The sequence below is a fragment of the Arachis ipaensis genome, chromosome B3, assembly GCF_059453495.1.
Source record: "Arachis ipaensis isolate K30076 ecotype BB chromosome B3, ASM5945349v1, whole genome shotgun sequence".
Classification (NCBI taxonomy): Eukaryota; Viridiplantae; Streptophyta; class Magnoliopsida; order Fabales; family Fabaceae; genus Arachis; species Arachis ipaensis.
Window position 1 is genome coordinate 90,909,712 of NC_142438.1, and position 22,137 is coordinate 90,931,848.

The 22,137-nt window shown below is 39.8% G+C and overlaps 1 non-coding gene across 1 annotated transcript; it reads left to right on the forward strand.

Annotated features, from left to right (window-relative positions):
- The first annotated feature begins 204 nt into the window (after positions 1–204).
- LOC148571543 (small nucleolar RNA R71) lies at positions 205–311 on the forward strand. Its single transcript, XR_015908029.1, has one exon. It is a non-coding gene; the product is annotated as a small nucleolar RNA R71 (small nucleolar RNA).
- The last annotated feature ends 21,826 nt before the right edge of the window (positions 312–22,137 follow it).

Genomic DNA, 22,137 nt, shown 5'->3' on the forward strand with positions numbered 1-22,137 from the left:
ACATTACTTAGCTCCATTACTCCTCTAGTGTTGCTTCTTTCAGAAGCATAGAAGTAGTCATTCTCAGCTACAGTCTTAATGACATCTATGGCTTCTTCAATGGTCTTCTTCTTGTTCAGAGATCCCCCAGATGAGTGGTCTACTGCCTTTTTTGATTCGTAAGAAAGACTCTCATAGAATATGTGTAACTGCACCCATTCATTGAACATATCTGGTGGGCACCTTCTTGTCAAATCCTTAAACCTCTCCCATGCTTCATATAGAGTCTCACCATCTTGTTGCCTGAAGGTCTGTACCTCGGCTCTCAACCTGTTGATCCGTTGAGGAGGATAGAATCTCGCCAAGAATTTGTTCACCACATCTTCCCAGGTTGTTAAACTCTCCTTCGGGAAGGATTCCAGCCATTTGGTTGCTTTGTCCTTGAGTGAGAAGGGAAACCAAAGCAGTCTATAGGTGTCGGAATGAACACCATTAGACTTAACAGTATCACATATCCTCAGGAATGTGGTTAGATGTTGATTGGGGTCTTCTTGGATACTTCCTCCAAATGAACAGTTGTTCTGAACAAGGGTGATGAGCTGTGGCTTTAGTTTGAAGTTATTGGCATGTATGGTTGGCTTTTGAATGCTACTTCCACAGTTTCCTGGGTTTGGATTGATGTAAGAGCCCAGAACTCTTCTCTCTTGCCCAACATGATTTGCTGGACCTTCTCTGCCATGGTTGTGAGCCTCTTCTTCATGATGGTTCTCCATATTCTCATCCATGTCTGGTTCAAAGTACTCTTCCTCTTCCTCAGCACCAACAATTCTCTTTCCTCTTGCTTCCCTCCTTAGTCTAAAGAAGGTCCTCTCAGGTTCGGAATCGAAGGAAGTTGAAGCCCCGCTTATTCTACCTGTCATACAACCAACAAGGCCAAAGCAAAAGAAAGATAGAGAGTATTCTTTGTTAAAAAAAATGCTGTTAGTGTGCGTGATGCAATATATCAAACAGTTAGTGGGTTAGTGAACTAAATTGTAACAACTACGAGAACACCACTAACGGGTAGGGGTAAAGGGAAGGAAATAACTAAAACTGAAAGTAAATTACTCAAACAGAATTTAAATCAAACAAAAGAAAATTGCTCAATCTAGTTATCCACCAATTTAATCATTGTTGATACAAAATCAATCCCCGGCAACGGCGCCATAAACTTGATGCACGGAAACTTGTCTCTCAACAATTTTCCCTCGGCAAGTATACCGAATTGTCGTCAAGTAAAAACTCACAATAGAGTGAGGTCGAATCCCACAGTGATTGATTGGTCAAGCAATTTTAATTGGAGGAATGTTCTAGTTGAGCTAAGCAGAATTTGATTTGAGAATTGCAGAAAATTAAATGGCGGAAAAGTAAATAACAGAAAGTGTAAATGCTGGAATTAAAGAGCAAAATGTAAATGGCGGAAAGTAAATTGCAGAATCTTAAATGGGGATTTGGGGAAATGAACATAAAAGTAAATGGCAGAAAGTAAAGAGAATGGGTAAGATTAGAAATGGGGAATTCATTGGGCTCAGGAGATGTTGTATTCTCCGGATCAAGTTCATCTTCATCTCTTCCTCAATCAATGCATTCATTGATCTCCTTGGCAATCTTAAGTGATTGAATTCCAATTCTTTGGTAATTCAATCTCTCAAATCTTGATCAATAGCCAATTCCTTGGTCTAATTGCTCATGAGAAGAGATGAAGAGTGGTCACCAATTATACCACATGTATTCCCAAATCAAAGTGTTGGTAGGATTATATGTCACTATATCCATCCAAACCCCAATTTGGTCCAATATGAGAAAGTATTTCTAGCATGATCTCTTCATTCCTCTTCCAAGGTTCCGAAGAGATCCAAGTATGAATAGCTTCTTTTCCAAGACAACTACCCAATTGGATGAAGATTGAAAGCTTTCTAGTAAAATCAAGAGAAAATAAAGAAGAAGAATAATAAAAACTATTATTGATCCATCAAATTACAATAGAGTTCCCTAACCCAATGAAAGGGGTTTAGTTGTTCATAGCTCTGGGAATGGAAAGCAAAGATGGAGAATACATTCTGAAAGTAAAACTAGAAGTTGCAGAGAAAGTAAAATTATGCAGAGAGTAGTTCTCCCAATGCCAAAGCTTTCTCTCTAGTTCAAAACTACTCCTATATATACTACTCTTCTGATCTTCTAGTTGGCTCTTCAAGTCTTTGGATATGGGCCTTTGGATCTTGATTTTGAAGCAGTTTGGAATCTTCAGTGGGCTCAGCTTTACTTGCAGAGAAAGTGTGAAGTAGGCATGGACTTTAGCTAGGACGTTAGTGGCGTTAACGTTAAGTGAAAATGTGGGTTCGAGAACGTTAGTGACGATCACCTTTTTCACTAACGTTCCTAGCCCAAGATGGTTCACGTTAACTTCAACGTTAGTGGCACTAACGTGACCACTAACGTTGCCTCTTAGTCCATCGCAAGCATTATTGGCTTTTACCTTTGCCAATAACGTTGCTCTTAGCCCCCCTTTTCTCACGTTAGAGTCCACGTTAGTATAACTGATGTGGCTCTTAACGTGGGCATGCCTTAGCCTCGAGAGCGTTAGTGACACTTACCTTTGTCACTAACGCTCCAAACGCCCCTTCTCATGTTAGTGCCTCACGTTAATTGTCTTAACGTGGCCACTAATGTTGTGGTGATATCCATCTCCAACGTTAGTGACAAAGGTGGGTGTCACTAACGTTGGCTCATCATTCCTTCCTCCACATTAGCTTCCACGTTAATGCAATTAACGTGGCAGCCAACGTGGCTCATAGTGGCTTGGTCCAACATTAGTGACAAATGTGAGTGTCACTAACGTTGGCGACTCTTTGCTCCTCCCACGTTAGAGTTCACGTTAATGTAGTTAATGTGACTCTTAACGTGGCCAATTGGGCTTAGTCCAACGTTTGTGACAAAGGTGAGTGTCACTAACGTTGGCATGGTCTTCCTTTCCACGTTAGAGTTCACGTTAACTAAGTTAACGTGACTCTTAACGTGGCTAATTGCCAATTTGGAGCGTTAGTGGTATTCACTTTTACCACTAACGCTGGAGCTCCCTTTCTCTCCACATTAACTACCACGTTAATGTAGTTAACGTGGCAATTAACGTGGGCCACGATTGTTTCGAAGGCATTATTAGCAATCACTTTTCTCATTAACGTTGCAAGTTTATTCCCATTCCACGTTAGTGGTCACGTTAATTAGATTAACGTGGCTGCTAATGTGGCTCTTCCTTGCTTCATTTGTCCTGAAATCAAGCAAATAAAATGCATCAAAGCTCTAATCCAGGTTATGAGACATGCAATATCCAATTTGTCATTCAATTCATGCATAATTCTCATAAAATCACATGAAATTCACAATGTTTGCTTGAATCAAGATGTAAGTGATTATCTACCCAAAACTTGCTTATTAACTAAGAAAATCATGAAACTACCCTAAAATAGTAAAGAAAAGGTCAGTAAAACTGGCCAAAATGCCCTGGCATCAATCCATCATCTCATTCAGAGCCCCCGACTCATCTCAACCACCGTCAATCCACAATTCAGTTTCCGAACATCAACAATTCATAATTCTCATCTCATATATCAATCACCCTTCACATGACATCAAACCATCCTCAACCCGCCAAAAACCTAGGACTCCGTTTTCTAAGTTTTCCAAATAGTCATCAACTATAACCTTTAGGTTATATCCCATGTTCTATTACTCAAAGCGAAGCCAAAAAGTCTTAAAAATGGTGTTATAGAAGCTTACAACCTTGTTAGGAAGGTAGAATAGTTGAAAACAAGTAAAATTTGAGAAATAGGGCGTGTGCGGCCACACAGGGGTGTGTGCGTGCGTACGCCCAGGAGATTTTAAAATTGTGCGTGCGTACAGGGGTGTGTGCGTATGCACAGATACTAAAATCCATAAGGCTTGTTTGCTGGCACAGGATGTGCTAGCGCCCCCAACAGACTCTCCTTCTCGACTCGTGCGTGCGCACAGGGGTGTGTGCGTCCGCACAGGGCGCAATTCTCCATTGATGTGTGCGCGCACCAGCTGTGCTAGCGCTGCAACCAGTGAGCGCTTCCCTGCCTGTGCTCGCGCACAGGTCTGTGCGTCCGCACAGATTGAAATTTTCGCAGGGTTGTGCGTGCGCACATATCAGAAATCCTGAAATTCTGCAACTTTGTAGAATTTCAGATTTTCAACACCAACTTTGAATAATCATAACTTCTTCTACAAAATTCCAAATTTTATAAACTTTATATCAATTTAAAGAGTTTTCAAAGATCTTTAATTCTAAATTTTATCAAATTTTGAAAATCGAGGCAAAAGTTATGATCAAACAAAGTTCACCAAAAATCCCTTTTTATCCAACTTTCACATATACCCAAATCTACCAAATCCACAAGCCACATCCAACTAGATCAATACCAAAAGTCCATTTACAGCCCAATTTACTCTCTAGTGTCACTCTTCACCATTAATACCATTCTCTCCATCCTACTTCATTATTCTCAACCTTAATGATCCATTATGTATATAACCTTCCAAACACATATTCACTAATCATCATTTATCACTATAAATCTTCATCATCAACTCAACCATGATTCATATTATTAATCAACAATGTTCATTCATCCAATTCCATCATATCTCACATCATCATTTACAACATCATCAATACCAATTCATTGTACATCATCAACTAACCAAACATCAACAACATATAAATTTTCAAACCTATCCTTTGGGTCACTAGCCTAAGTGTCCATGAATATTATATACTACATAGAGGAAACCGAAACCATACCTTGACCGATCTCCAATATGCACCAAAAACCCCAAATTGAGCCCAAGACATGCTTTCAATCACAATCTAAGCCACCAAAAATCTCCAACAAGCATCAACAATCTCCAAATTCACCATAATCAAGCTATGTATACATAAACCATCATAAATCAACCTAGGGCTCATTATAATTGAAATTTCACAAGAGTTTCAATACCTCTTACCTTGCCCCACAGTTTTGGAAGCCAAAACCAACATCAATCAAAGGCTAGAGTGTACCTAAACACCCAAAACACAAGATTTCACTCAAAATCAAAACCTAATATTTTCGAATTTCTTAAGACAGAAATTGGGCATAATATTTCAAGATTCATATCTCTTTGACTAGATGAAACTAACGGACTCGTAGAGAGTCTCGCATAGCAACTGACGGCACGCGAATCGGAGCACCGTAGCTCAAGTTATAAGAGAAAGAAGGAGAAGATGAATAGTGAATGAAACCCTCACCTCTCCTCTCTTCACTTCAACGTTGCTGCTGCTTATGTTGTGTTAAAGTGGCTGAATTGGCCACTTAAAGGGTTTATATAATGTTGGTCTTGGGCCCAACTTGGGTCCGGTCCAACCTGTTAGCGTTTTTAGCCCGTTTGGCCCAACTTCGGGCCAAACCTTTAACACTAATGCCCGGTTTTTCATTTCTAATATTTATCTAAGGTTTTTGTTGTTTCCACTTTTTCTCGCGCAGTACCGGGCAAACTTGAACCGGTTCAACTGTCGGTTCACAGTTTTTTACGCTTTTTCGCAGAAAACACATTTTCTGACTCGGAAGGACCTACTGAGTCCAAAAGTCATATTTAAATCCCCAAATTCTCATCCTAACTTTCTGGAATTTAATTTAGGCATTTAAATAATTTTATTCGTGAAAAATCTGGTTCTTACATTCTCCCCTCCTTGAAAAGATTTTTGCCCTCGAAAATCCGATGTACGCGATGTAATAGATATATATATTACATATTCTCCACGAAGCATTCTACTTTCAACGTTACCAGCTCAACAAGTTGCCAAAGCATCTCGTTCTCCAATTCCTAAGTATGTTCTTCGACTCTAGCTCTTTTCCAAGCATCCTTAGCCAATGAAACTTCCTTCCCTCGTAGCTCCTTTACATTGGTGTCACTGATTCTCACTGGTGTCACTTGGAAAGTCAAGCTCTCTCTCAACTCGACCGACTCAGGCTCTAACATATGAGCCGCATCCGACGTGTACTTGTAGAGTCGTGACACGTGGAATACGTCATGCAAGTTAGACAGATGGGGTGGTAAAGCTACTTGATACGCCACCGGCCCGAATCGCCTTAGAATCTCGAACGGTCCTATATATCTTGGATTCCACTTCTTGGTCTTGATTGCTCTTCCAATCCCATTTTTCGGTGTAACTCTCAGAAGTACATGTTCTCCCACTTCAAACTCTAACGGTTTTCTTCTCTGGTCTGCATAACTCTTCTGTCGATTCTGAGTAGTTAGAATCCTTGCACGAATCTTCTTAATGTTCTCAGTAGTCTCCGATATCAACTCAGGACCCAAAACACTTGCTTCACCAGACTCATTGTGGAGACTGGCACTTCTGTCCATACAAAGCTTCATACGGAGCCATCCCGATGCTCGCATGAAAGCTATTGGTGTACGCAAACTCCACCAATGGCATGTAGCGATCCCAACTTCCATGTTGATCCAACACACATGCTCTCAGCATATCTTCTAATGTATGAATAGTCCTTTCCAACTTTCCATCAGTTTGCGGATGATACGCGGTACTGAGACATAGCTTCGTACCGAAAGCTCTTTGAAAAGCTCTCCAAAACCTTGAAGTGAATCTGGGATCATGATCCGACACTATGCTCGACGGCACACCATGCAACCTTACTATCTCCTTTATATACAACCTTGCTAACTCTTCCATAGAACAGTTTAGTCGAATAGGCGGAAAAAGAGCAGATTTGGTTAAGCGATCCACGATCACCCAAACCGCATCAAATCCCGACCTAGTCCTCGGTAAACCGGTCACAAAATCCATTGCGATTCCTCCCCACTTCCACTGAGGCATTCTAAGAGACTGTAGCATCCCCGACGGTTTCTGATGCTCTACCTTCACCTTCTGACACGTCAAACACTTGGATAGCGTTGAAGCTACATAACCTTTCATCCCAGGTCACCAGAACCTCTCTTTAAGTCTTAATACATCTTCGTGCTTCCTGAATGAGTAGAAAACCCGCGGATGTGAGCCTCCAACAATAAGTCTTGCCTCCAACTCCTGACATCCGGTATGTAAATTCTTCCCTTATATCTCCACAACCCTTCATCATCCTTGGTGAATTCTCCACGCCTCTTATCGCTCACTGGTTGAAATAATTGCTGAAGTTTCTATTCATCTTGCTGAGTCTTTTGAATCCATGTCTCAAACGTACTTGAAATCTGCAACTGATACAAACAAGCTCTTCCAACGACATCACCAATATCCAGCTTAAGATCTCCGAACTTATCCACTAGCTCTTCTTCCTTGATTCTCATCCAAGCTATTGTCAAGGACTTCTGACTCAAAGCGTCTGCTACCACATTCGCCTTTCCAGGGTGATAACTCAACTCGAAATCATAATCCTTAAGCAATTCCATCCACCTTCTCTGGCACATATTAAACTCCTTCTGATCAAAGATGTACTTGAGACTCTTATAATCAGAAAAGATGCTAAACTTTACTCCGTACAAGTAGTGTCTCCAAATCTTCAATGCAAACACAATCGCCGGTAATTCCAGGTCATGAGTGGGGTAATTCACCTCATACAGTCTCAACTGACGCGATGCGTAAGCCACCACATTCCGATGTTGCATCAACACGCAACCCAAACCCTTCAAGGAAGCTTCACAGCATACTTCAAATGGTTCATGCGGTTCCGGCAAGATTAAAATAGGTGATGAAGTTAACTTTTGCTTCAAAATCTGAAAACTCTCTCGCCTTCTGCTGCGTCACTCTGATTATCATCCTTAAGAATCCGAAGATTTTTCTTAAACCAAATACCGATTTGTACTATTTTTCAAAACCTTTAAAACAAGTTCAATCTAAATGAGTCCATTGTCAAAACCTTATTAAAAGAGTCAAAAATATTTTATTTGTAAATCAATCATCTTAAAGCATGATTTTTCCAAATTCATTGAAACCCTTAAATCAAAACCTTTCCATTTGAATTCCTTTTAGATAAGTTAAATTTTTGCAAACCAAAATCGCAAGTTAACAAAATCTTAGGACTCACCTTCCCTTTTAAATCGTATTATTTAATCGAAACTTCCAATCCTAGTTTCAAAACCAAATTATTTAAACCAAAGCTCCAAACCAGATTTAAAAATAATTTTAAACCTTAAAACTGCAAAATCATAGTTTTAAAAACCGCAAAAGGGGTCAGTCGGAATCTCCGTTGCCACTAGTGCTGAACCGCACCCATCACCCATACAGGGTACCGACAAGACTTTTAGTCATGCTTGGTAACCATCTCGGCACGTCCACTCTGATCGTTCGTCATCACAAGTCCAAAATCCTCGACTACTGCCACTATAATCCTTCTTTTCCCATGGTTTATTCTCAACACGACTCTAAGCCCTTGAAATCCTAACGGCGACTTTACAGAGATAGAACTAGGTTACCCTCAAATCCAAGCAATATAATACTTAAGGCATACGCTTACCTTTTGTCGGAAGGTTTGACCCCGGCATAACACGTGCATCCACGGTACACACACGGCCTGACTATTGATTCTGACCTTCATTTCGGTTCCTCATGTGGCGACAATACTTAGATATATATCTAGGTTTCCCACATGCATAGCATCGACTATTTCCTTTCGCCTGACGAAACTGGGCTTTGTTGTCCCTTCGGTAGTTTCCTTGACCTTGCAGATACTGAGTAGTATGTCCATCTTTCTTGAAGTTCTGTCCCCTTGGTCCGAGGTAATCATCGCGTTCCCTACTAGTGTGTCCTTCATGAGTATCCCTTGATGAGGCTACCGTCTTTGCGTATTCTTCAACAACCCTCGCATTGTCCACCAATTCAGAGAATCTCATAGTCTCTAATGGAGCCACAGCACGCCTGATATCTTCCCTCAGCCCTACTTCATATTTAACGCATTTCCAGCCTTCATAGGACTCAGGGGCACCCTTACTTATCCTCAAGAACTTACAAAGTTCCTCAAACTTGCTGGTGTATTCAGCTATAGTCATGGACCCTTGTTTCAGCTGTAAGAACTCCAACTCTCTAGCCTCCTTTATCGACTCAAAAAGTACTTCTTGTAGAAGGCTTCCTCGAATAACGCCCAAGTAATGCTCATGTTCCGTTGGTGTAGTAGTCGACGCTCTCCTTGCCACCATTGCTGAGCTTCTCCCACTAGTTGATAAATCGCATGCTCAACGAACTGGTCATACGGTACATGTTGAGTTAGCAATGCATGCTCCACAGCTTGGAACCAGTTGTTTGCTTCAGTATGGTTTGTTGAACCAGTGAAAATCGGTGGGTCAGCTTTCTAAAAAGTATCTAGAGTTCTTAGAACACCTCTCAAGTTGCCCTTAGCACCCTCTCCATGTTCGTTTCTGCTTCCGGCCGGTTGAGCTAACCTCTGCATAACTTGCAAAGTTGCAGCAGCATTCACTTCCATGGTGTTCGCCAGATTCGCCATCGCCGCCATGAATTCGGCATGATTGTCAGCTGGTCGCTCATTCCTACTTTCTCGTGTACGTGCTCGACCTCGTTCGTGAGTGGCCATTGGGTTTCCTGTCTATACCAAACAGTCGATATCAAGGTGATCAGTCTCAATATCAAAAGCCTAGTGTTTCAATTATCCCTAAACAGGCACTCACAAACAAGCATGCTATGAAATATCAAGTAGATAACCTAAATAGCATGAAGGAAAAATGACCCAGAGTATGCAATGAAGCACAATCGGTCCATCCCTCAGGCTCACGAGGACGAACCGCTCTGATACCACTAAATGTAACACCCTAATTAGCCTAAGCTTTACCTCGCGTCATAAAGCAAAGGTTAATCAGAGATTACGATAGTTCTAAGCTCATACATAATATATTTATAGAGAGAATAGTATAACCTAGAAGTCCGATGAAGGATATAGCTCAAAAGTAGGATTCCAAAGCACAAAACGTACTAACAAAGCTACTATCTTAAGGTACAAGAAACAGATAAGATATAATAAGAGATAAGTATATAATATCATAGGAAACTAGCCATGACTCGCGGAGTTTAAGCTGGCTAGCCATATACAGATATACAGAACCAGACAGTAAAAACAGCTTATACAAATTTGTTCTCAAATACAAGCCTCTAGGCAAAACCAAAATACAAAAGTGAGAGACATATATAAAATAAACCAAAAGACTTAAAAGGATGTCCGGATCCTCCGCTCCTGTCACCAACCAGACAACTCACTGAGATGGGTTGCGACCTGCATCTGAAAAACACAACAGAGATATGGCATCAGAACCGGAGGTTCTCAGTATGGTAACAATGCCCAGTGATGTAGGATATAAGACCCCGGGACGCCAAAGTAGGGCTGGAAGTGAGCCGAGCTGAGTCGAGCTAGACCAAGCTCAAGCTCGGCTCACGAAAATTGAGCTTGGCTCACGGCTCGACTCATTAACTATCGAGCTTATTTCTTAAGCTCAAGCTCGGCTCACCAAAAGCTCACGAGCTGGCTTGAGCTCATGAGCCGGCTCAAATAAGAGAAACATAAATATATAATTTATAATTTTATATCAATCAATTATAACTCATATATTTTTAAAAATATTTGAAAAGATCAATTTTATATATTGTTTATCTATCAATAAATTATAATTTTTTTTATTTATGTCCTATATTAAAATTATATGTAAAAAATAAATATAAATATTAAATAATTAAGATTGTTATATATATATATATATAATCGAGCCAGCTCACGAGCTAATGAGCTGAGCTTATCCAAGCTCAAGCTCGGCTCATTTAATTTATGAGCTCAATTTCAGGCTCAAACTTGGCTCACCAGCTCACGAGCTTAGCTTATCGAGCTATTAACGAGTCGAGCTCGAGCTGGCTCATGAGCTGGCTTGACTCACTTCCAGCCCTACGCCAAAGGCAATCCTAAGCTCCATACCCATCACAAGAGTTCAAACTTAAAGCATACTAAAACAAATAAGCATAAAATATAAACCTTAACATAACTAAACCGGGTAATTCTATCTTAGGAGATTTTTATTCTAACCAAATACCGCTGTCCTACAGCCTTCACCAACCTATCCTCCATGCGATCCCATTGCCACCGCCTTCCTAACCTCCTCAATCCCAGTAGAAAACACAATTACTTACAATACAAGTAAATCACAAGTAGAAACATATAAGGTAATTCAAATATCAAATAGGCATGTTATACGAATAGGCAAGCCATTTCAAGTAGTCAAAGCATACAAATAGATAGAAAATGCATATGATGAATGCCTGTCCTACTGGTTGTGATATCACATTGTCGGTTCAACTGCCAACCCGACACATCTCCATAGAGACGTCACCCTTCGGAATTCTCATATGGGAACCGCCGAGATATAGTACTCAGATCACTGTCTAGGTACCGGCGCCTGCACGCTCTAATGATCCGAAGGGATGCTAGCGGGTTCCTTTTGCCACCGACCTCGCATCTAAGCGCAAGCGGGACGAACCACCGCCCTTACGCCACCGCCGCTACCTCGACAGGCGGGATACAACCACAGCTCCTGCCGGGCGCATAGCGTCTCATAGTCTCAATATAAAAATGATACATCAGTGGTTTTTAGAAAACATTTTTCAGTATAAGATGGATCCATCATCTCATTCAGAGTCCCCGACTCATCTCAACCACCGTCAATCCAAAATTCAGTTTCCGAACATCAACAATTCATAATTCTCATCTCATATATCAATCATCCTTCACATGACATCAAACCATCCTCAGCCCGCCAGAAACCTAGGACTCCGTTTTCTAAGTTTTCCAAATAGTCATCAACTATAACCCTTAGGATATATCCCATGTTCTAATACTCAAATCCAAGCCCAAAAGTCTTAAAATGGTGTAATAAAAGCTTACAACCGTGTTGAAAAGGTGAAATAGTTAAAAACAAGTAAAATTTGAGAAACAGGGCGTGTGCGGCCGCACAGGGGTGTGTGCGGCCGCACAGGTGTGTGTGCGTGCGCACGCCCAGGAGATTTTAAAAGTGTGCGTGTGCACAGGGGTGTGTGCGTACGCATAGATACTAAAATCCATAAGGTTTGTTCGCTCGTACAGAATGTGCTAGCGCCCCCAACAGACTCCCCTTCCCGACTCGTGCGTGTGCACAGGGGTGTGTGCGTCCGCACAGGTCGCAATTCTCCATTGATGTGTGCGCGGACCAGCTGTGCTAGCGCTGCAACCAGTGAGCACTTCCCTGCCTGTGCATGTGCACAGGTCTGTGCATCTGCACAGATTGAAATTTTCGCAGGGTTGTGCGTGCGCACATATCAGAAATCCTGAAATTCTGCAACTTTGTAGAATTTCAGATTTTCAACACCAACTTTGAATGATCATAACTTCCTCTACAAAATTCCAAATTTTACAAACTTTATATCAATTTAAAGAGTTTTCAAAGATCTTTAATTCTAAATAAATTTCATCAAATTTTGAAAATTGAGGCAAAAGTTATGATCAGACAAATTTCACCAAAAATCCCTTTTTACCCAACTTTCACATATACCCAAATCTACCAAATCCACAAGCCACATCCAACTAAAAAAATACCAAAAGTCCATTTACAGCCCAATTTACTCTCTAGTGTCACTCTTCACCATTAATACCATTCTCTCCATCCTACTTCATTATTCTCAACCTTAATGATCCATTATGTATATAACCTTCCAAACACATATTCACTAATCATCATTTATCACTATAAATCTTCATAATCAACTCAACCATGATTCATATTATTAATCAACAACGTTCATTCATCCAATTCCATCATATCTCACATCATCATTTAACAACATCATCAATACCAATTCATTGTACATCATCAACTAACCAAACATCAACAACATATAAATTTTCAAACCTATCCTACGGGTCACTAGCCTAAGTGTCCATGAATATTATATACTACATAGAGAAAACCGAAACCATACCTTGGCCGATTCCCAATATGCACCAAAAATCCCAAATTGAGCCCAAGAGAAGCTTTCAATTACAATCTAAGCCACAAAGAATCTCCAACAAGCATCAACAATCTCCAAACTCACCATAATCAAGCTATATATACATAAAACATCATAAATCAACCTAGGGCTCATTATAATTGAAATTTCACAAGAGTTTCAATACCTCTTACCTTGTCCAACAGTTTTGGAAGCCAAAACTAACATCAATCAAAGGCTAGAGTGTACCTAAATACCCAAAATACAAGATTTCACTCAAAACCAAAACCTAATATTTTCGAATTTCTTAAGACAGAAACTGGGCATAATATTTCGAGATTCATACCTTTTTGGCTAAATGAAATTAACGGGCTCGGAGAGAGCTTCGCGTAGCAACTGACGGCATGCAAATCGGAGCACCGTAGCTCAAGTTATAAGAGAAAGAAGGAGAAGATGAATAGTGAATGAAACCCTCACCTCTCCTCTCTTCACTTCAACGTTGCTGCTGCTTATGTTGTGTTAAGGTGGCTGAATTGGCTACTTAAAGGGTTTATATAATGTTGGTCTTGGGCCCAACTTGGGCCCGGTCCAACCTGTTAGCATTTTTAGCCCGTGGCCCAACTTCGGGGCAAACCTTTAACACTAATGTCCGGTTTTCCATTTCTAATGTTTTTCTAAGGTTTTTGACTGTTTCCACTTTTTCTCGTGCAGTACCGGCAGAATTGAACCGGTTCAATCGGTTCAACTGCCGGTTCGCAATTTTTCACAGTTTTTCGCAGAAAATACATTTTCTAACTCGGAAGGACCTATTGAGTCCAAAAATCACATTTAAATCCCCAAATTCTCATCCTAACTTTTCGAAATTTAATTTGGGCATTTAAATGATTTTATTCGTGAAAAATCCGGTTCTTACACCTTCAACCTCCATTCATTATAGTCACTTTCTATAAATCAGTTCTATAATCTTTCTTAGTTCCACCTTCAGCCACCCCTGATAGTCATCATCATCAACCCACTCAAAGTAGTTGCATTGACTGCCCTTCTGCAAATTCAAAAATCATAAAACAGAAAATTGAGAAACACCTAACAACACAAAACAAGATGGAAAACCTTTAGCTTTTTCCAGAATACTTACCCGGTACTTTGGACATGCATGGAATAATCTATCTGGGTTCTCTGCTGTTCCATATTTTTTTATCACAGGTTTCAACCCACAGAAACATGATTTCTCAAGAGTTTTCCTCTAGGTTCGCATTGAAGTGCTGGAACCATTACTGCCATTCGATGGAAACGAAACACCACCGCTACGACCTCCTTTTTCTGCCTCTATCCTTGCCACAAACCAGCAATTTCAAGGTCTACCCAAGTATATGGCCGTCTGATTGTTGAACGCGACTTATTTATCATTGAATTGAAGATTAGGGTTCAAACACTAAGGGACTAATTTGAACTGTTTCAGCATAGTTACCTTGTCAGCAATAGCAGGGGACACCTAGGCATCTGCCACAGTGGTAGTTAACATCACACGTCAACCAATGTTAGCCAACTCTGCGAGGGAGATTACGGAAGGATGAACGTGAATAACTCGGTTATCTTTCGCGAACTATTTTGATTAACTTTATCTTTCGGAGATGACAATGGAGATCGAGGTATCTTTCAGGGATGATTTTGACTATTAACTCGAAAAAAGAATAAGGAGTTTCTACCTTGGTTGGGCTAAAGCGGAATGTATTAGCTTGCAGTTAGGCGTTAGCAGTTCCACAGGTTATGTCTAGACCTGCATCATCCATAATCCACATCGTAATTCAATCATTCATATTCAACATCTTAACTACATATTCTCAATTAGAGGAGTGGAAAAATCCCAATTAAAGTTGTTGATTTCAATTTTCTAGTGTTTTTGTTGTAACTCCAATCCAACCTATCTTATGTAAACACATTTCAATTTACCGCTGCAATCTCGGGATAAGTCCCTCTCCAAAATGGTTGTAAGCAATAAATGTGTAAGTGTCACTGTAGCCCAACAAAATCACAAGAATTTGCAAAACAAGAAAAATATCAACATTAAAGTTCAAAAGAAAAAAAAAGGAAAAATAAGATCAACATTGATGAAAGTAACAAGTTCAACTTGAACTATGTTCGGTTGTTCGCCGGGATAGATGGTCGGTTGTACAGCTAGTGTGAGCAATGGTAGGATATTAAGAATCTGGACCTGGGCGCGAGCTTAGCGAGGGAGAGTGCGGCCATGATCGTCAGTAAGTCGGTGAGTGAGGCCACCTGCAAGGACACTCCGATGCTAAATTAAGTGTCCGTACGATAAGGCGGCTAATTAGGGTAAAAGGATGACGTATCTGATGGAGGGGTAGGTCCCCTCCCTTTATCTGTAATGGTCAGGTGGTCCTTTCGTTTGGGTCCCATGTCTGAAAGCATCTACTAGCTGTCCAGACCGCCAGCTGTCCAGACTTTTACTAGGGGATGGCATCACGCGAGGTATGTTGACTTGGGCAGGTCGGGGACTCACCAGGTCAGAAGTAGGTCAGGTGTACCTCCGGTCCTTATTGGACTGGGCCAGAACAGTAGCCCCAACATGGCAAGCTGCGAGGATCGCAGTTGGCACATTTATGTTACTCATGTCTTCCCGTGCAACTGTCTTCACCTGGTTGTGACTTCGTTTGCGGGATTTACGCCTCTAGCGCGTGTGGGCTGCCCCAACTGTTGCTTGGGATATCATTTTAGTTTCCATGCCTAGGGAATTTAATGCCCTTTATGAGTGATTTGAAAGCAAGTGGAAAGGTCCATTTTACCCTGGCCTATCGCACTTCTTCCTCGACAGTTACCATTCCCGCACTCATATCTCCCTTTCATTTTTCATTTTCTACTTCCCTTTTTTTCATTCCCTTTTCGAAACTGCTATGCACACCCTTCGACATTTTTTCTTCCTCTTGTTCTATAATTTGCTGCATCCACCTCCATGCCATTTGTGAATCTTGCACTATTACAATTCTCTATTTTATCTTCTTTTGTCTCAGATACTAGTAAGTGAGCACTCTTTTATATTTATTTTGCCCACTTTGATGCTTCTTTTGCCGTTATTATCACATTTTGCTGCTGTTTTGCTTAGACGGAACTAGTGCCTGTTAGCTAGCTCTTAGGGGGTGTCGTAGGTGTTTCTTTTCTGGATTTAGGCCTAGAGATGGTATAATATAGGATAGTAATGACGTAGAAGAAATTAGTTTTAGTTTTGGCTTAGCCTGAGCTTTCGACTTCCAGAGATTTTGATATAAGTGGTGCCCCACTGTAGGTATGGCACAGCGACCTCCTGTGAATCATTATGCCTGGTGTACCACCGACATCACGAGCACATCCTCTAGAGTGACCGCGGAGGAATTATAAGAGTTTTGAAACTCGGGAGCGTTATGCAGTAGTGGTCCTGAGGAAGCCAATTATAACGTCTTTGTGTCGGGCCCTCGAGAACGTGTTTGTTAGCTCAACCTCGAGGCTCCCCAAGTTCCTGACTGGATGTGGGTGTATAAGCCCATGTTCACAGTTCTGGGAGTTCGTCTTCCTTTTTCTCTGTTTGTTATGGGCCTCTTAAACTGGTGTGACATTGCTCCCTCGCAACTCTATCTGTACAGCTGGGCAGCCATCCGGTGCTTCGAGATGGTTTGCGAGTACCTGGAGCTCCCGGCCTCCGTCAACGTTTTCCTCTTCTTTTTCTTGCTTACAAATCCCTCCCAAAAGGGTAAGCATAAAAATGGTACCTTTCTTTTTGAGCTGTGCAAAACTGGAAAATCTTAGGTCTCTTTAAGGATTCATTTCATGGTTTTAAAGAAACTTTCTTCATGGTAAGGCCAACTCGAGGTCGTCACCCTTTTGGGAGAAAGGCACATTCCGACCTATTGGAGCTTCAGTGTCGGCTCCAATCACTTAATAAAAATGACCTAGATGGATTAGGTCGGCAGAACCAATAGATCGCCGATGTCTTGTTGATGATTTTTTGTCCTAAAAACCTCAATTCCCATCTCTTAATGGGTGATCGGGAGGCTGGTCATGATTGTGTGGGTAAGATTTTGTCCCATATTGTTCTTCCATTTTTCCCGTCTTGTGCCTTGCTGTTTTGCTTTCGATTTCATAACTTTGCTTTTCGCTTCTTTTGCAGTTGGGATGGCGATGGGGCATTGATGAGGAGATTTATGACGGTTCGGAATTTCACACAAATAATTCCATTGATAGTATAGTCCAAACCGTCAATCGATCCTTAAATCAAATTTTAAATATATTGGTTGTCACAAGTACAAACGGCAATAAAAATTAACCGAAGTATTTAAACCTCGGGTCGTCTCACAAGAAATTGCAATGAAGTGCTCAATTATTGGCTATGAAGAAACACGGGGGGTTTGATTTATAAAAGGGGCAAGAAAATAAATGGCAAGAAATGTAAATCAAACAATTAAAGGAAGCAAATAATAAAAAGAGACATTCATGGCAAGAATTGAGAATTAAGGCTTTCTATCCTAGCCACTCATAACAATAATTAACAAGAGCTAATCATATTTCGTCATCTCCAACATCGGAAGAAAGTACAATGTCATCTTCAACATAGGGAGAAAGTCAAATAGGACTAGTAAATCTCAATCCAAAAGTCCTAATCAACTTACTAATTGAATTAGCAAGAGATTAGAGTCAATAGAAACAATATTAACTAATCACTCTAGATCACCAATCTAAATTGGGTATTCATGACTCAAGATTGCCTAATTCCTCTTTCCAAAAGAATGCTAAAAAAACTACTCTAACATCCAACCAAGCATTTTGTCAAACACTTGGAAGGCATAAAAGGAAAGCATTATAAATTGCAAGAATTAATGAAATCTACTACTACCCAATACAAGAGATCAACAACAACAACTAAAGGAAGCAAAATTAACATGAAATATCTCAAATTGCATTAAAGGAAATTTAAATTGACAAGAGTGTTCACAACATAAAAATGGCCAAAATGAGAAATTAACAAGAAGACATAGGAAAATCAAGACACTACAACAAGGAATTGTAAAGAAAACAAGATGAAGACAAGAAATTAACCCTAGATCTAAGAGAATTTAACCTAATCCTAACCTAATTCTAGAGAGAAGAGGGAGCTTCTCTCTCTAGAAACTAACTACATGCTTCCAAGTCTACAACTAAATGCTCCCCCTTTGTCCAAGCTTGAATTCTGCATGAAATACCCTCAGGAATGAGTTGGATTTGGGCTTGGGCAGCTTAGAAATTACCCCCAGCATTTTCACTTTAATGAGGTCACGTACGAGGTGTGACGCGTACGCATGGGTCACGCGTACGCGTCGTCTGGCATTTCACTTCTCACGCGTACGTGTCATGTCACGCGTGCGCCTCATGCCTCACGTGCGCCTCATGCCACACGTGCGCGTCGATGTATGCACTCCAAATCCTTGTTTTTCCATGAATTCTCCACTTTGCATGCTTTTCTCTTCACTTCTTCCATCCAATACTTGCCTTATGAACCTGAAATCACTCAACAACCACATCAAGGCATCGAATGGAATTAAAGAGAATTAAAATTAGCAATATAAAGGCCTAAAAAGCATGTTTTCACACTTAAGCACAAAATTAGGGAGAATTACAAAACCATGCTATTTCATTGAATAAATGTGAGAAAAGGTGATAAAATCTCCCAAATTAAGCACAAGATAAACCACAAAATTGGGGTTTATCAAACCTCCCCACACTTAAACCAAGCATGTCCTCATGCTAAAATCAAGAAAAAAACATAGGGTATCAACATTTATTCAATGCACACTATCTAAATGCAATCTATCTATATGCAATCTATCTAAATGAATGAAACTACTTGGTCAAAATAAATCCATTCCCAAGAAAGCATATATTAACACAAGGGCTAAAGCAATAGCAATCAAAGCAAACCCACAATTGAATTGAGTTATTGAATAGATTTTACAAACTTGCAAGAAAAGATGATCATAGGTGAAAACATGTAATTGAGCAATCGAACCCTCATCGGATGTGTATCCGCTCTAGTCACTCAAGTGTATAGGGTTGATTCACTCAATTCTCCCCTAATAATATTTTCTAAGATTTGTTTTTCATCTAACAATCAACAATTATTTCATGCATGTATACAAATACCATGAGGGCTTATCCATAGGTTGTAATGGGGCTAGGGTCAAGGTAGGATGCATATGGTCAAGTGAGCTTGAAATTTGAATCTTTGATTAACCTAAACTTCCCACCTAACCTATATAACAACCTATACAATTTTAAAGCTAACCTAACTACCCATTCTTCACTTTTTCACACACTCATGCATTTTCTTTTTGATCACCACACATATGCATTGATTTTTATTGAACTTTATTTTGGGGTATTTTGTCCCCTTTTTATTGCTTTTCTTTTTCTTTCTTTTTCTTTTTTTTATATTTTTTTCTTTATATATATATATATATATATATATATATATATATATATATATATTTTCTTTTTCAAACTAAAATACACACAAAAGCATCAATGCATATGGTTTAAATATAACTGATACATGAGTATGTACCCAATTTCCATGATTTTCAACAAAACCACAAAATACATTTTTATCTCTACCCAATGTTCCCAACTCTCTCAAATTTGAATGATAAGCACTCTCACTAGCCTAAGCTAATCAAAGATCCAAACAAGGGATATTTATTGTTTTTCACTTAGGGCTTGTAATGTGCTAAAATTAAGAACAAATGGGTTTAGCATAGGCTCAAAGTTGGCTAACAATGGAAGATAAAGAGTAGGCTATTTGGGTAAGTGAGCTAATTGAAACAATGGCCTCAATCATATAAGTGCATTCATACACAAAATAATGGACATATAGAATCAAACAAATCAAAGATTGTAATCATAGAAAGAGAATAATGCACACAAGAAGGAAAATAAGTGGTTGTATGATGTAACCACGCAATTAGGCTCAAAACTCACATGCTTGTGTTCTTAGCTCAAAAACACGTCGCACAATATATATAATTCAAGAAAGTTCTAAAAAATTTTTTTTCAATCAATTGGGGTGCCCTATAGATAGATTTCTTGGAAAATTTTATTATTTTGACTAAGCTTATTGTATTATATATGCAAAATAAGAAAATGCAACTAAAAATCCTAAAAGACCTAAGAATGAAATGCAAAAGTATTGGGATTAGAAATTTATCACCCAAAAATACCGATCGGTCGGATGACCTCCCAACACTTAAAAGTTTGCACCATCCTCGGTGCACTCAAAGATGAGCAAAGGGGTACGGCAACTTTCCGAATTGCCACTTTCAGCTAGTGGATCAATCGGTTGCTGGGTGTTCTTTCTCTCGCTTCCGTTTTTGCTTATCACAAATCATCCTAAACAATAGAAAACAGGATAGTAAGACAAGTAAATGCAAAAGCAAGGAAGCGTAGATTGTTAGAATGAGGTAAAAACCATTAGAATTGAGTGAGTTCATTAGTGTGACATTAAGGAAGAATAGGTGTGTGAATTCTAAATTAGGCGCCCTTTAGAACACACACACACTATCATAGAGAGATATGTCACAATTACACAAAGAAAGTATACACGTCACTCATTCTAGTGTGCTTGAGATGCTTCAAAGAGAACTTGTAGGTTAAGGCAACCAAACAAGTAGTGAAGAAGCATGAAAGCATTCAAGCAATTAATCAAGAAATTGTGAATTGGATAATGAATGGACATTGATTGATGTGCAAGTAAACTTAGTGAACAAAATGGTATATGAAACTTACACAACAATCAATGACACATATTGAAGTTTGTTTGCAACACCTATGTAACATAAAGGTGGAACACATGGGTGCTATGGAACTTAGGAAAAAGAAGATAGAAATGAAAATCAATCACATAGCAAGCATGGTCCACAAAGCTTAGAAAGCTTAAAAATATGTCACTAGGTAAGCTTTCGATCCAATTTCACAATTCTAAAATCTCAATACATGAAATAGGTGATGTAAATAAAGGTCAATCATAAACAAGTATTACCTAAAAAAATGCATTGATAATGTACAATTGCCTCACAATGGATGATGAACGCATGGTGGCCAAAACATGCAATTTAAAAGAGTTAAGATGCTTGAAGGCAATGTACAAGTACTTGGTATGCATAAATGTTAAGCATGAAAAAGTTTAAAACCAAGTAAATAAATATAACCTCAACAAAGAATCCAACAAGGAATATAAACAAAAATGATGTTAAGATAACATCCTATCAGTAATCAGCAGCAATAAACAGTAAACAAGATTAGTAATCCAACACTTATAATGAAAACAAAGAATAACAAAAATTAAACTAACTAAACGATTAACTAACTAACTAACTAAAAGAAATGGTGTTATATGGTGCTTGGTAGTGTTGGCTGATGGTTGAAGGGTAGAAAGGAAGGGGGAGAAGAGAGAAGAAGGAAAGAAATGGAAAGAAGAGAAGAAAAAAAGGTGGGTAAAACAGGGCATCTCATGCGTACACGTGAGGCGATGCGTAAGCGTGGTAGGGTGAAAAGGGATCGACGCGTACGCGTGATGGGTTATTCAGAGGGGTGACGCGTACGCGTGGGTGGGTTTTGTGCTAAAGGCACAATTCCAGCCCAAAACTCGCACAACTCTCTGGAATTTGTATGGGAAGTGAAACTTTTGAATCCACGCGTACACGTGGGCGAGGCGTACGCGTGGATGGTTGAAAAGCTTGGGGTCACGTGTACACGTGGGTGACGCGTACGCGTGGCATGGTGCTCTGTTTTTCAAATTTTTTCAAGTTCTTGCACCAAACCAAGCATTCCAAACCTCCAAACAGCTACCAAAACACCATAAAACCTTATTTAACCTACTAGACTCCCAAATAAACTTAACAAACTAAACAAAACATGAAATTAAACTAGTTTTACCAATATGTACAAAAAGGAAAAAGGGAAAGATGTTACCATGGTGGGGTGTCTCCCACCTAGTACTTTTGTTTATTGTCCTTAAGTTGGACTTATGGGGAGCTCTCATCAAGGTGGCTTGTGCTTAAATCCATCCTTGAACATCC